The sequence below is a fragment of the Pongo abelii genome, chromosome 5, assembly GCF_028885655.2.
Source record: "Pongo abelii isolate AG06213 chromosome 5, NHGRI_mPonAbe1-v2.0_pri, whole genome shotgun sequence".
Taxonomy (NCBI): Eukaryota; Metazoa; Chordata; class Mammalia; order Primates; family Hominidae; genus Pongo; species Pongo abelii.
The window spans coordinates 160,532,838-160,549,135 of record NC_071990.2 but is presented as its reverse complement, the minus strand read 5'-3'; the positions used below and the strand labels follow the sequence as shown (position 1 = coordinate 160,549,135).

Here is a 16,298-nt window from a genome sequence, read left to right as displayed (position 1 = left end):
GGGGTGTCCAGATGGCAAGGCTATGCTGCCCGGTTACTCACACGACAGGCAAGCTGGGCCATGGTCCTGGGTGTGTGCCTAGCTCCTTTAGCAACAAATGAGCCCTTTTCAAATGATAGAGCATTCACTGTTTCAGAGATTTGTGTTTTAAATGATCACAATAATTTTTAAAATAGAGATGGGGGTCTCACTATGTTGCCCAGGCTGGCCTCGAACTCCTGGGCTCAGGCAATCCTCCTGCCTCAGGCTCCCAAAGTGCTGAGATTACAGGTGTGAGCCACTGCACCTAGCCAAAATGATCACGATAATTATAACTGAGTAGAAATGAAACATCAGTCTGAATTATATAACAAAAACTTATTTTTAAAGAATGCTGGCTGGGCATGGCGGCTTACGCCTGTAATCCCAGCACTTTGAGAGGCTGAGGTGGGTGGATCACTTGAGATTAGGAGTTCAAGACCAGCCTGGCCAACATGGTGAAACCCTGTCTCTACTAAAAAATACAAAAATTAGCTGGGCATGGTGGCGTACACCTGTAATCTCAGCTACTCAGGAGGCTGAGGCAGGAGAATCACTTAAACCTGGGAAGCGGAGGTTGCAGTGAGTGGAAATCATGCCACTGCACTCCAGCCTGGGTGACAAAGCGAGACTCCATCTCAAAAAAATAAATAAAATAAAGAATGCTTCACATTTAACAATCAAACAATAAGCATGATATGAAGAGACAAAATGTGAAATATTTAGTGGAGCAGCTCCTGCAGAGATCTTCCTGAGATTCATTTGCTTACAATGGAATTGCACGAAAATCCATGGTGAAAAAAGAGGAACAATGAGGAGAAAATGTGCCCCATCAGAGGTTAACATCTACTGTTGCAAAGACATAGCCCACAGATGCAAGAATGCATAGACCAATGGAACAGAACAGAGAACCGGCAGACAGACCCAGGGACACATGGGAACGTAATACACCATAAAGGTGACATCACAAATCAATGGGAAAAGGATGGACCATGGCCGGCGGTGGTGGCTCACACCTGTAATCCCAGCACTTTGGGAGGCTGGGGTGGGAAGATCACTTGAGGCTGGGAGCCTGGCCAACATGGTGGAGACCCTGTCTCTACTAAAAATACAAAAATTAGCTGAGTGTGGTGGTGCACGCCTATAATCCCAGCTACTCGGGAGTCTGAGGCAGGAGAATCGCTTGAACCTGCGAGATGGAGTTGCAGTGAGCAGAGACTGCACCACTGCACTTCAGCCTGGGCGACAGAGCGAGACTCCATTTCAAAAAAAAATAATAATAATAAATAAATAAAAAATAAAAGGGTGGATCATGAAGTAAATGGAGCTGGGAAAACTGGCTATCTGTATGGAGAAAAATAAAATTTAACTGTACAGAAGTGTAGACTCTATTTCCAGAGAAAGCCCCAAATGTGGATGGTAAACTAAAATGTTAACAGAGGAAAACGAAGGAGAATATCTTTCTGAAAAGGGGGAGAGAAAATACTTCTAAAAACGAATGTTAAAAACACAAAGCTGGCTGGGCGTGGTGGCTCACGCCTGTAATCCCAGCACTTTGGGAGGCCAAGGCAGGCGGAGATCACCTGAGGTCAGGAGTTCGAGACCAGCTTGACCAACATGTAGAAACCCCCATCTCTACTAAAAATACAAAAATTAGCCATGCATGGTGGCGTGCGCCTGTAGTCCCAGCTACTCGGGAGGCTGAGGCAGGAGAATGGCTTGAACCTGAGAGGTGGAGGTTGCAGTGAGCAGAGATCGCACCACTGTACTCCAGCCTGGGCGACACAGTGAGGCTCCATCTCTAAATAAATAAATAAATAAATTGAAAGCATGTGTACGTTAAATAATATATACTTTACAGAAAATACATATAAACAGACATGTTAAACACATTAGGATGATGGGGAAAAGAAAATGAGAATAACAAGAAGTAATTAAAACATAAAGAGCTGGATTCAATTCGAATAGGTAGGATCGCTATCAAAAGTCTCTGGGGATAAACGTTCAGTTGAGTCAGTCAGCGCCACATCTTGGTTGGTTCTGTTTTGCTGAGAGCTCAGTGCTTTGGAGAGTTACAAAGGAAAAAGTCCTGGCTCATTCAATCAACCAAATTGATGGAATAAAAATGTTTATTAAGCTCTCTGGGTGTCAGATACAGGGATAGACACCAGGCAATATAAGGAGATGTCTTCAAGGAGCCATAACCAAGTTCCTGCCTTAAATTAAAACACTTTTACTAATGACAAAGTCTCTTTGATGTAACTAACCATAAACATAAACATTTGGACCCAGCAAATCTGGCTTCCAATGTTTTGAGAGCCGGTATGGTTAGAGAGAATAAAGTCCAATTCATTTATTTAGGGGAAGCTTGATTCCCGAGCCTAAGTTAAGAGGGGGAAAGATACAGTTGCTGAAGATAGGTATTCATTCTTTTCAGCTCCAGCGGAGCAGCCTGGGAGCCAGTAGAGGTGCTGGTTGCAATGTGAAGGGGCCAGTGAATGAGACAAGGGAGATGAAACCTGCAAGTTTTATTGCTGATAAAGCCACTGTTGGAGGGCATGGCCTCGATCTACAGGCAAGTGGACTGCCTACAACTGCATGACAGAATTAGACGAATGTGCCCCCTGGCAGAGACAGCTCTAGGCCACCATGGGCCATCCATAGGGGACCAGGCCCCACAACATGCATGGCTGGAAGAGATAGAGCAGTGTGCGGGTGGTCAGCTCCCAAGAGGAAGAGTGAGCCAAAGGGCTGGGCTCTGTATGCCCAGATTCTCCTTCCAAATTCACCCACAGACAAGGGAGTCCTTCTCCTCTGAGGCTCCAGGAGAGGCCCAACAGTCACCCTCGCGAGCCTCCTCAGGGGGAAGGAAATGGTGTGTCCTCTACATGGAAGCCGGGTCTCCCCCTTCTCAGTTGCAAGTTCTAGGATCCGACGGCCAGACGTTGGGATAAAGGGAAGAGAAGGGAGGAAGAGCCACCAAGAATCGATGCCATCAGAGTTCTGAGCTTCGGGAGATTCACAAAACCCAGTTTGTCAACATTCCTATGGGCGTCATCCCTGCCCGCCCACCAGTTAGTACCTGCCCCACCTAGGAACCAGGGGATGACTATCCAGGTCAGCTCCACTTGGAGATGAGATGCAAAGTAGCTTTTCCATTGTGGGGAGCTGCTTTTACTTTTTCTTTCTTAAAAACAATTTCGAAATGAAAGCAAGTCTTAGGAAATCCATGCCAATAGTCCCAGCTTTGCTGTAGGTAGGTCCAGGAGGAGAAGCGTGTTGTGAAATGGCTGTGCCTTTGAAAGTAAGCTGCCTGGAAGGGCAGGGACCCTGCACTCAATGCCCACCTGCTGTGGTGGTCATTCCACCAACCCTGAACAGCTCTCACAGCCACAGCAATGGGGCAGATGGGATGTGGAGCCATCAGAGGTGCTCACCAGTGAGAGGGCTGTGGAACGCTGCCAGTCTAGAAGCAAAACACAACCCTGCTGGCAAGGAAGTGTGCAGAAACCTGGAAGCCACTCTTTCTTATTGGCGGAGTAAGGGGTTGGGGCGTACAGCTCAGAACCCCACCACGGCGGTCAGCATAGATGGGGCCTGCCAGGGAGGAAGAGCTGAGGCTAGCCATTTAGGGTGTTGTGCCCACCACGAAAGGGGGTCACTCCCTCCTCGAATGTCCCTTAAGTCTAAGGCCTACAGTTACCAACATGACAATTCCCCAAACTGAAAATGCGACCATGAGAGCTGCCTTTGAGTGTGCACAGAATGAGAGGCTGCATGGATAGGCCTGTGTGTCTTCCACCACACCTAGACTCAGGGAGGGCAGTCCCTGCCAGCACTGTCACCAGGGAAAGTCAAGCATGCCAGGAGTGACAGTGTTTTGAAGCCTAGTGGGACATTAGAAGTTGCCTGGTTGAGGCCAGGCACGGTGGCTCACGCCTGTAGTCCAGCACTTTGGGAGGCCAAGGCAGACAGATCACCTGAGGTCACGAGAACAGCCTGGGCAATATGGTGAAACCCCATTTCTACTAAAAATACAAAAATTAGCTGGGCGTGGTGGCGCACACCTGTAGTCCCAGCTAGTGGGGAGGCTGAGACAGGAGAATCACTTGAGCCCGAGAGGTAGAGGTTGCAGTGAGCTGAGACCACATCACCGCACTCCAGCCTGGGCGACAGAGTGAGACTCTGTCTCAAAAAAAAAAAAGTTACCTGGTTGAACCCACGTATAGGACAGGCACTAAGTGGATCTGCAGAGCAGAAGGCAGGGAGGAACACACCTCTGGCCTGCACACGTTTCATCTGGCTTGCAGAGGATCTTGGAAAAAAACTGTAACTTATTTGCCAATATTTAAGAACTGGGAGCTGGGCACGGTGGTGGCTCATGCCTGTAATTCCAGCACTTTAGAGGCCACGGCAGGAGGATTGCTTCAGTTCAATATAGCAATATAGTGAGCAATATAGTGATGGGCAATATAGTGAGGCCTCATCTCTACAAAAAATTTGAAAATTAGCTGGGCATGGTGGCATACACCTCTAGTTCCAGCTACTAAGGGGGTTCAGGTGGGAGGATCACTTGAGCTTGGGCGTTCAAGGCTGCAGTGAGCCAAGAATGCACCACTGCATTCCAGCCTGGGTAACAGAGCGAGACACTATCTCAAAGAGAAAAAAGAATTGGGAAATGTCACATAAAAATCAGGATTTCAGGGTTTTCTTGAAAACGAGACAGGTAGCAGGAGAGGGCTCATGTTCTAGCATAGCAACAGCCATGCGCAGAAGCTGAGAGCTGGCCAGCCTACCTCCCAGCTAGCACGTCCCTCAGATGGCCGCTGTGCCAACACTCAGGGTCAATGGCAGAACTAGGACCAGACCCAGACCTTACAGTCAGTTGCCCTTGGACTCCACGTCCCAGTCTCTGTATTCTCCAGTCACATTCTCAGGGTGACCTGAGGACCCAGTCTGAGTAGGTGGCTGGGAATGGCAGATTGACAAAGTGACAATGCTGATTTCATGGAAATTCATGGGAAGTCTGGGAAAACCCAAACAGCCAAAGGCCAAGTTTTAATTAAGCATAAACTTCAAGATTCATCTGTCTTGCTCTCCCTTATAGCTCACTGATTGGTGAATGAAGTATGTGGCCCATGTTTCAGCCTAGGGTGAAGCACTGCCCAGGACATTACAAGATGACTTCCTTCTGGAACGAGTCCTTTTGATATTCAGTAAGATTCCACAGGGTCAGGTAACATTCATTACCTGCTACAGAAATTTGTTTGCCCTGGTTATCAGAAGGCTTTAATTTTTTTTTTTTTTTTTTTTTTGAGACAGAGTCTCGCCCTGTCACCCAGGCTAGAGTGCAGTGGCTCGATCTCTGCTCGCTGCAACCTCCACCTTCTGGGTTCAAGGGATTCTCCTGCCTCAGCCTCCCGAGTAGCTGGGACTACAGGCGTGTGCCACCACGCCTGGCTAATTTTTGTATTTTTAGTAGAGACAGGGTTTCACCATGTTGGCCAGGCTGGTCTTGAACTCCTGACCTCGTGATCCACCTGCCTCGGCCTCCGAAAGTGCTGGGATTACAGGTGTGAGCCACTGCACCTGGGCTAAATTTTTTTTTAATTAAACAAAATATTTCAAGTGCCAATTATCTAGTTTACATGTCAAATCTCTGGGATCCGGACATCTAAATGCTTAGTGAGACATTGTCTTCACTACAGAAAACACACGGGGCTCAGTTTTCAATTCAGTTCGATAAATATTTACTGAGCCCCTATGATGTGCAAGGCTCTATTCTAGGTACTTGAGATACCAAGACCAGTAGTCACTGGTCTTACCTTTGAGGAGCTCACAGTTCGAGCAGAGGACAATCCAAATGACTGAAAACCATCCGTGTCGTGCCTGGCATTTCAGCACATACTGCTTTATTAAGGTAGCCTTTTGTAAGAAAAAAAAGAAGGAAGAAAGAGGAAAGAAAGAAAAAATTAAGATGATTTAAAAATAATTCTTGTTTATATTCTGCCATTAAACACCTAATTAATAACATCTAATTTATTTAGGAAATTGTTTCATGTTTTTGGTTTTTTTCTTTTTTTGAGACAGGTCTCACTTGGTCACCCAGGCCGGAGTGCAGTGGCATGACCTCAGCTCACTGCAGCCTTTACCTCCCAGGCTCAAGTGATCCTCCCGCCTCAGCCTTCTGAGTAGCTGGGACCACAGAAGCGCCCCATCATGCCTAGGTAATTTTGTATTTTTAGTAGAGATGAGGTTTCACCATGTTGCCCAGGCTGATCTAGAACTCCTGGGCTCAAGCAATCCTCTTCTTGCCTCAGCTTCCCACAGTGCTGGGATTACAGGAGGGAGCCACCACACCCAGACAGATTTTTTTTTTTTTTCATATGAAACATTAACCCTTGGCCGGGCGTGGTGGCTCACACCTGTAATCCCAGCACTTTGGGAGGCCGAGGTGGGTGGATCACCTGAGGTCCGGAGTTCGAGACCAGTCTGAACAACATGGAGAAACCTCATCTCTACTAAAAATACAAAATTAGCCGGGCGTGGTGGTGCATGCCTGTAATCCCAGCTACTTCGGAAGCTGAGGCAGGAGAATGGCTTGAACCTGGGAGCCGGAGGTTGCTGTGAGCTGAGACCGCGCCATTGCACTCCAGCCTGGGCAACAAGAGCGAAACTCCATCTCAAAAAAAAAAAAAAAAAAAATTAACCCTTGCAGAGAGGAAACCCAGCAACTTTAGAACATTGATTGTTCCTGGGGAGGGGTAGAGAGGCTTTAATTTATCTATCGCATTTTATTTCTCTTTTTCTTTTTTTCAAGACAGAGTTTTGCTCTTGTTGTCCAGGCTGGAGTGCAATGGCGCTATTTCGACTCACTGCAACCTCCACCTCCTGGGTTCAAGCAATTCTCCTGCCTCAGCCTCCCGAGTAGCTGGGATTACAGGCATGCACCACCATGCCTGGCTAATTTTGTATTTTTTGTCTGTAGAGATGGGGTTTCTCCATGTTGGTCAGGCTGGTCTCGAACTCCCGACCTCAGGTGATCTGCCTGCCTCTGCCTCCCAAAGTGCTGGGATTACAGGTGTGAGCCACCACGCCCGGCCATTATTTCTTTTTTTTTAAAACCTGAAACTAACGGGATAAAATAATACCATTTGTTAAATCGAGATAGTTGTCTATTGAATTAATTCCTGAAGATTTAAAACATTTCACCATTTTTAAACATTACAAAATAACATGTTTTATGATAATAGAGAGCAGACATAGCTCCCTTTCCTGAGAAAACAATCACCAGGAACACCAATCAATGCCCTCAGGCTTCCGGGCTGTCCTTCTGAGTTGCCTGTTCTGTACAATTCCTGCCTCTTCACCATCAAGCATTGCTTCTTACTGCTGTCAGTGTGTCTGCCTGTACCCTGCACCCTCTCTGCTAATCTGCCATGGCCTGGGAAAGGAACTAATAAAACTTAGACTCACAATGAAAACAGGAATTAATACACTTTAGGGGAAACCCAGAGAAATTCTAAAAACATGAATTCTGCTTTTTTTTTTTTTTAAACATCTGGTTTTCGATGGTGTTTTGGACAGCTGGGCTGCTAAATAAGACTTCGAGTAAGGTGCTGCCATGGTTAGCAACCCAGTGGACAGCAGTATGATACACAGGAAGGAAAACTTACCTGAGTAACCCGGTTCTGGGACTAACAGGATTTGTCCATTCATTTATTCAACAGATATTTATTGAACAGCTACCACACACCAGACACTGTTTTAGTTGCTGAGGGTCCATCGACAAACAAGACCCAGAGGAGCTTCAACTCTTGTGGGGAGCCCAAGGCGGGTGGATCCCCTGAGCTCAGGAGTTCAAAACCAGCCTGGGCCACATGGTGAAATCCCATCTCGACAAAAAATACAAAAATTAGCCTGGTGTGGTGTCATGTACCTGTAGTCCCAGCTGCTTCAGGGGCTGAGGTGGGAGTATCACTTGAGCCCAGGGTGTTGAGGCTGCAGGAAACCGTGTTCACACCACCATCACTACACTCCAGCCTGGACAACAATGAAAGTGAGACTCTGTCTCAAAAAAACAAAAACAAAAACAAAAACAAAAACAAAAACAAAATACAATGGGGAAGCTGAGGCAGGAGGACTGCTTGAGGCCAGGAGTTCAAGACCAGCCTGAACAACATAGTGAGGCCCCTGTCTCTAAAAATAAATAAATAAATTAGCTGGGCGTGATGGCACGCACCTGTGGTCCCAGCTACTCAAAAGGCCAACGCAGGAGGATCGCTTGAGTCTGGGAGGTTCAGGTTGCAGTGAGCCATGATCTTCATGATCTTGCCACTGAACTCCAGCCTGCACAATGGAGGGAGACCCTGTCTCAAAACAGAAAAAAAAAAAAAAAAACAAGGAAGAGAATTGCAGAGTCAAGTTCTCTGAAGGCAGTGAATCGGGTGAAGTGGCGGGGCACCAGACGGTGGCTCTTCAGATGGTAGGGGGCAGCAGGGGACAGTGGCTGGGAAGTGCTCTTGGAGGAGGAGGCACTGCTGCAAAGACCTGGAGGATGAGAAAAGGCCAGGCTGGCACAGATCGGAGACATGCCTTCCAGGCCATGGGAATATGAAGCACAAAACCTCTAAGGCAGCAACGGGGCTGAGTGATCACAGATCAAAAAAATCAGCAGCGGGAGTAGAGCCAGCTGAGCTCAAGCTCAGGGCGAGTGAGAGTGAGGGAAAGAAGACACAGCTGGAGATGCCGACGCACTCGGGGCCAAGGAGAAGTTTGAATTGTATCTCCAAACCCAGACGTGTACCATCTGACCTAGCCGGGAAATGTGGCTGTTTGGTCTGCTGGACTGGAGGCACAGGGGTGAAGGATAAAATGGGGTTGAGGCAAAAATAGAATGAAGGTTACCTCTAGGTTTGGGGCCATGCAACAGGGTGTGTGGTGGAGCTCTTTGCTGAGAACGGGGAGGCTAGGAGGGAGGAAGTTCTTGAACAAACAAGAACTCTGGAGACACCAATAGACAGTTGTTGCTGGGGGAAAAGGCAGGGCTGGGGACGTGACTGAAGCCTTGGGATCAGACTACATGACCTAGGGGAAGAATTCGTACATAGATAAGGGCTGGGAAGGACCCAGAAGGGAAGAGAAGAGAAAGCACAGAAATCCTAAGCACAAAATATGCTCAGGGAATGGTTGAACATGTGGGAGGCTGCTTAGGAGAAGGGTCAGATGAGGCCAAGAGGTTTGGCCTCTGGATTCAGCAAGATGGAGGTAATGTTAATCTTGACAAGAGAAGTTTAAGTGCAGGAATGAGGACAATCAGTTTAATCTCTTGGGGCCTGGTTCCTCTGTAAAATGAGAGTATCCGAATAGAGGAGGTTTAAGCTTCCTACTACCCCATTGTGCCACATACTTTTTTTTCAAAAAATGGGGAAAGAGGCCAAGTTGGGTGGCTCATGCCTTTAATCCCAGCACTTTGGAGGCCAAGGCGGGCAGACTGCCTGAGCTCATGAGTTCAAGGCCAGCCTGGGCAACATGGCGAAACCCTGTCTCTACAAATAATACAAAAATTAGCTGGTGGTGGCGCATGCCTGTAGTCCTAGTTACTTGAGAGGCTGAGGTGGGAGGTTGGCTTGAGCCCAGCAGGCTGAAGTTGCAGCTAGCCCAGACTGTGCTACTGCACTCCAGGCTGGGTGACAGAGCCAGACCTTGTCTCAAAAACAACAGGGGGCAAGTGTGGGTGGGGGAACAAAACAATGATCAAGGATAAGAAATCATAATAGGCTGGGCCAGTGGCTCACACCTGTAATCACAGCACTTTGGGAGGCTGAGGTGGATGGATCACCTGAGGTTGGAAGTTCGAGACCAGCCTGACCAACATGGAGAAACCCCGTCTCTACTAAAAATACAAAAAAAAAAAAAAAAAAAAAAAGAAATCATAATAAAGCTGCTCTATTTGGGAGTTTATTAGTCAAACAGGTTGTGTGAGCATCAGTACTCATTCTTTTTTTTTTTTTTTTTTTTGTAGAGACAGGGTCTCCTTCTGTTGACCAGGCTGCTCTCAAACTGGGCTTAAGTGATCCTCCCACCTCGGCATCCCAAACTGTTGGAATTACAGGTGTGAGCCATTGTGCCCAGTCATTAGTTCTCTTTTACACAGAAGTTATTAAGGATATTTGTGCAAATTATTAAATAAGCCAAGGAAACAATTAAAATAGAACAGTTAATGGCCAGAATTCTTCTTAGCAGACCCAAATTATATAAGTTGTACCATCAAAACAGTACCAAGACACTCTTCCTAGCTTATTATACTACAAAGATCCTTAAATATTCTTTTTTTTTTTTTAAATTGAGACAGAGTCTTGCTCTGTCATCCAGACTGGAGTGCAGTGGTGCCATCTCAGCTCACTGTAACCTCCGCCTCCTGGGTTCAAGGGATTCTGGTGCCTCAGCCTCCCAAGTAGCTGGGATTACAGGCACGTGCCACCACACCCAGTTGATTTTGTATTTTGAGTAGAGATGGGGTTTCACTATGTTGGCCAGGCTGGTCTTGAACTCCCGACCTCAGGTGATCCGTCCTCCTTGGTCTCCCAAAGTGCTGGGATTACAGGCGTGAGCCACTGAGCCTGGCCTTAAATATTCTTTCTGAACACAACGTATTTGGACTCCACCGAACGGCCACTTATCAGGTTGTCTGAGTCCTTAGTTGTTCCTATGCTTGCTCACCCACTCTGAAAGGATTGGTCACCCTTCCCAAGGTCAAAAAGGAATGTTAGATGATATCAGGAATTTGCATGCCAAGTTCATAGAACTTTATGATTCCATGAAATGTTTCTCTGTAGCTATCATCTCAGCCAATGAAATGCTTACTGTATTTTATTTTTTCTTAAATAAACATTTCAGGCCAGGTACAGTGGCTCCCACCTGTAATTCCAACACTTTGGGAGGCTGAGGTGGGTGGTGAACTCCTCCACCTGAGGAGTTCAAGACCGGCCTGGGCAACATGGTGAAACCCCATCCCTACAAAAAATACAAAAACTAGCCCAGTGTGGTGGCATCGCCTGTAGTCCCAGCTACCTGGGTGAGGTGGGGGGATCTCTTGAGCCTGGGAGGTGGAGGTTGCAGTGAGCAGAGATCACGCCACTGCACTCCAGCTTGGGTGACAGAGCGAGATCCTGTCTCAAAAACAAATAAAATAAAATAAAATAAAAAATTCAGACCAATAAAGAGGTAGGAAGGAGGCTATAAAGGAAACCCGTGGACTAGCAGGCACCTTAGTCAAGTATTACCAAGACAGTGGAAACATCCATGCTTCTCTCACTGTGTCATCGCCCTGTCCTCCAGATTTAGTCACTGTCTTGCATTTTCCCCCAAGGTTATTAAGGGTGGAAAATAACCCCAATCCTTGTTTTGCCAAGAGTACTCTTTATGTATTTCCCCACTGCCTACTGACTGTTCTTTTGAAGTGCCTACAGCTAGATAGAGCTTTAGTCAATTTTTTGTTACTGGTTGAGATTAATCCGGCACCAGTGTGTAGACAGGCTCCAAGGTGATTTGATAGAAAGCTCCCGTATCAGTGGATGTGACTATTCTGGGTACAGTGGTTCTAGTCCGTGACACTGTTCTGAGCTTCCGGGAGGGCTGCCCTTCCTCACTTTAGTTTTAACCTTGTCTGAAGAACTCCCAGGAAGTTACCAACAGCCCTTCACCAGGCTCCAGAGGCAGACTTAGGATTACCCTTCTCTAGCTGAAAAACTGAAAAATGGAAACCTGGCAATGAAGGGTCATTCAAGGTCTTATACCTAGACTAACAGCAAAGAAGTTTCCAGTAGTCCTGGCTCCAGTGTTTCCTCACTTCCTTCCAAGGCACTGAGTATCATATATTAACAAAAAGATGACTTTCAAACACAAGGAACAGCTTCACAAATGAGGGCTAAAAGGAGAGGCCAGTGAAATATGCGTCAAGGTCCTGCCACATCCTAAGTCAGCTGTTCTCAAATTATGGTGTACATCATCAAAACCACGTGGGGACTTGTTAAAGATACAGATTCCCAGGGGCTGCCTGAGACTTAGTCTTAGTGAGCCATAATTCCTGGAGAAGGGCACTAAGAGTGATTCTAATGCATATTCAAGTTTCAACACAGCTGGAGTTTAGTCTTCTGTGTGTGCTGGGGGGCAGGGGTTTAGGTTTTAAACCCTGACGAAAATAAATTACCCTTAGAAAATCTTAAAACATTCATAAGATACACGGTAGGTGTTTCCTTGGTGGGCAGAACAGTACAGTAACATGTAAATGCTATGTATCATACTAACAGTAATGTAAGATACATGTAAGGAATGCATGTACAAATATGACTTTATACTATTTTAACTTACGTAAGAAAGATTATATAGCATCCCTCTGTATCCACAGGGGATTGGTTCCAAGACCTCTGAGGATACCAAAATTCTCCAATGATCAAGTTCCTGACATAAAAGGGTATAGTATTTGCATATAATGTACAAAATCCTCCTGTATATCTTAAATCATCTCCAGATTACTTATAATATGTAATATAATGTAAACACTTGTTATACTATATTCTGTATTGGATTTTTATTGGTATTTTAATTGTAGTATTATTTTTATTTTTTATTTTCCAAATCTTTTCCATCCAAGGTTGGCTGATTCCACGAATGTAGAACCCACAAATACAGAGGGCTGATTGTACATATAAGTTGAGTGAGTTAAATGCTCATATGATATGACTCAGTGACACAAGAATACCATGAAATACATATTATCATTTCCATTTTGCAGATGAAGAGATGGATGCTCAGTCAGGTTGACAGACTTACCCAAACGGACCAGGTTGGTCAGTTTGCAGGAAGCAGAATTCAGACTTAGCTCTGTTTGCCTCAAAAACATGCCATCGTTTCATTTTTATTTTATTTTATTTTATTTTATTTATTTTTTGAGACAGAGTTTCGCTGTTGTTGCCCAGGCTAGAGTGCAATGGTGCAATCTCAGCTCACTGCAACCTCTGCCTCGCAGTTGGTTTCAAGTGATTCTCCTGCCTCAGGCTCCCGAGTAGCTGGGGTTACAGGCGTGCACCACCATGCCCAGCTAATTTTTTGTATTTTTAATAGAGATGGGGTTTCCCCATGTTGGCCAGGCTGGTCTCGAACTCCTGACCTCAGGTGATCCGCTCGCCTCAGCCTCCCAAAGTGCTGGGATTACAGGCTTGAGTCATTGCACCTGGCCGTTTCATTTTTACCACAACGCCACAGGCCACTTCATTTTTCAGCATTCCCCTAAAGGGTAAAGTTCAGAAATGCTCTTCAAGGTCTTGGGGCACCACTATTTCAAACATTCAATTTAGAAGACAGTATACTTCAAACGGAGCGAGATAAAAATGAGATTAGAGGCATATCCTATTATGAGAGTTGGGAACCCAAATTGGCTAACCAGGCTCCAGGCAGTGATAAGGCGGTGGAGGTACTGATGTCCAGTTGGAAACATTATCAGTGTTAAATATCTTTCATAGTTTCCTTTCTACTGCAGTTACCATTATATCTTCATTTTATTTATTTATTTATTTATTTATTTATGAGACGGAGTTTCACTCGTTGCCCAGGCTGGAGTGCAATGGTGCGATCTTAGCTCACTGTAAGCTCCGCCTCCCGGGTTCACGCCATTCTCCTGCCTCAGCCTCCCGAGTAGCTGGGACTACAGGCGTGTGCCACCACACCCAGCTAATTCTGTATTTTTAGTAGAGACAGGGTTTCTCCATGTTGGTCAGGCTGGTCTTGAACTCCTGACCTCAGGTGTTCCACCTGCCTCGGCCTCCCAAAGTGCTGGGATTACAGGCGTGAGCCACAGCGCCCGGCCTATATCTTCATTTTAATAAAAAAGAAATTTAGGCCAGGAGTGGTGGCTAACGCCTGTAATCCTAACACTTTGGGAGGCCGAGGTGAGCAGATCACCTGAGGTCAGGAGTTCAAAACCAGCCTGGCCAACATGGTGAAACCCCGTCTCTACTAAAAATACAAAAAATTAGCTGGGCTTGGTGGCGGGTGTCTGTAATCCCAGCTACTCAAGAGGCTGAGGCAGGAGAATTGCTTGAACCTGGGAGACGGAGGTTGCAATGAGCCGAGATTGCGCCATTGCACTCCAACCTGGACAAGAAGAGCGAAACTCCGTCTAAAAAAAAAAAAAGGGAAAGAAAAGAAAAGTTCAGTCTTTCAGAGGGAATACACTTACCTGAATAGAGGTCAAAATCTCAGAAGAGGCCTCCCTCCTCTCTCTGACCTCTGAAATGCCCTGGATCTGCAAGTGGGAGATTACAGGCCCTGACAAAGGGTTGCCCAAACAGCAGTGTGTCCCTAGGAAGACAGGTTAAGCATCAATTACTATGAGGCTAGCACGAGTTAAGCATTCGGCATGCACGATCTCATTTAATCCTTACAAGTCTATGTAGGTGGGGCTACTAGTATGTTCATTCAACAAATTGGGAAACAGAGTTTGGAACTTCGCCCAAAGTCATCGGTTTCTCTTTCTACCAGGATAGATTTAAGTGCTTACTAAGTGTCAGGTACTGTTCCAGGCATCTTACATGTACTAACTCATTATCCTCATTACAACCCTCTGATACAGGTGCCATAATTATGCCGCTTAACAAACAAGAAAACTAAGAGCAGAAAGGGAGGCGTAAACCCAGGAGAAGAATTCAGGAGAAGCTCTGGTCTCAACCTTTAGCCAACATCACAATCACCCGAAGGGCTTGTAACACACTGATTGCTGCGCCCAGCCCTAGAGTTTCTGAATCCTAAGGCTGAGCAACACCTAATTTCCACTTCTGCAAGTTCCCAGTGAATGCTGTTGCTGCTTGTCTGGAAGCCAGACGTTGAGAACCCCTTCTAGAGTGAGCTCTCCCGCAGCAAATTCTACTGGCCCCCAAAGCATGTGTTTTGTGTGTCTTAAAAATTTGTTGAGAACCATTAGCAAAAAACAAACAAAAAAACTTAATTCCTAGAATTTCAGGGAAATCCCATGGAGCTTTTTGCCAGTCACGTCAAGAGGCCACAAACGTGCCCCTTAACCAGAGCTTCGGAAGGCGGCGGCTGGGCCGGCCACGTGCACCGAGACTCGGGCCCAGGTGCAGCCGCCCCAGGGCCGAGGCCTCGGAACTGGCCCCCGGTCCCGGCTCCAAGCGGTCCAGCAATTCTCCCAGGCCGTCTGCTTCTCCAGATTTATTTACGTTTTCCTGACTTCCCCCTGCTCGCTGTGGGACAGCCTCCCCAGTTGCATCTGCGAGGAGAGTAGCGAGCACTTCCGCCAAGTTCCGCCCCCACCCAGCCCGAGGCCCGGCTGCCGCCATCTTGCGGGGGGCGCACCTCACAGGTCGGGAGCTGGGCGGGAAGGGGCGTGGTCCCGGGACCCGCCCCGCCGGGGCTCTTGGGAGCGCGGGCAGCGAGCGCACTCGGCGGACGCAAGGGCGGCGGGAAGCACACGGAGCACTGCAGGCGCCGGGTGAGGCGTGCGGCGGCCGGGGTCGGGACAGGGGTTCTGGGCTGGGGGTTCCTGGCGGAGGGCCCGGGCGGGCGGCGGGGCTCGGCGGCAGGTGCGGCGGGCTGCCTAGGGGGCGCGGCGCGGGGTTCTCGCCCGGTACCCGCGGGGCAGGTGGAGCTGAGCCGGCCCGCGGCCCCGCGACCTTCCCCTCGGCGCCGGGTCCCCTCAGGTCTCTCCCGAAGGAAACGCGGAGCCTGGGTGCCTGGGCGCCGCCCGTCGGCGGCTCCCGGGCGGTTGCAGTTTTTGAAAGAGTTTCTCAAAGGCTTGACGGTTGCGATTGCAGCCGGGGGCAACGGTTGCTACACAAAGTGAAACTTGCCGAGTGCTCTGCTCTTCACGGGCTTCCTGGCAGTCCCGGGAAGTTCCTCGGCGGACTCCGAGCCCGCGCCCCCTCTCCACGGACCCTTCCCCGCCGAGTGCCCCCCCCCGTCCTGCGCCCCCTCTCCCCTGACCCGTCCCTGCCGGGTGCCTCGCGGACTCGCGCCGGCTCTCCCGGGACTCCTTCCTCCTAGGTGTTCCCCCTGCCCCTCGCCCTCTCTCTCCCAGGCCCGCGCTCCCTCTCCCCGGGCCTTTCCCCGCCGGGTACCCCTGGGCCCGCGTCCCCTCTTCTCCGCCTCTCTCCGCTGGGTGCACGTCGCCCGGCCGGCACTGTCTCCCCTGACCCTCCTGGCCAAGTGTTCCCCGGGGCCCGCGCCCCCTCCCCCCGATCCTCCCCACTGAGTGTTCCCCCTGC

At 48.1% G+C, this 16,298-nt stretch overlaps 1 protein-coding gene and 1 long non-coding RNA gene across 2 annotated transcripts in view; one reads left to right on the top strand and one right to left on the bottom strand.

Annotated features, from left to right (window-relative positions):
• Positions 1 to 1,920: 1,920 nt before the first annotated feature.
• Positions 1,921 to 15,435, bottom strand: LOC129060118 (uncharacterized). Its single transcript, XR_008526542.2, has 3 exons — positions 14,258 to 15,435; positions 5,844 to 5,943; positions 1,921 to 3,026 (listed from the first exon to the last, which is right to left on the bottom strand). It is a non-coding gene; the product is annotated as an uncharacterized LOC129060118 (long non-coding RNA).
• The window catches only part of EZR (ezrin), a 53,151-nt gene continuing 52,249 nt past the window's right edge, over positions 15,397 to 16,298 (top strand). Inside the window, exon 1 of the mRNA XM_002817526.6 lies at positions 15,397 to 15,526. The gene's annotated coding sequence lies outside the window, so the exon portion shown is untranslated. The remainder of the gene's footprint in view (positions 15,527 to 16,298) is intronic.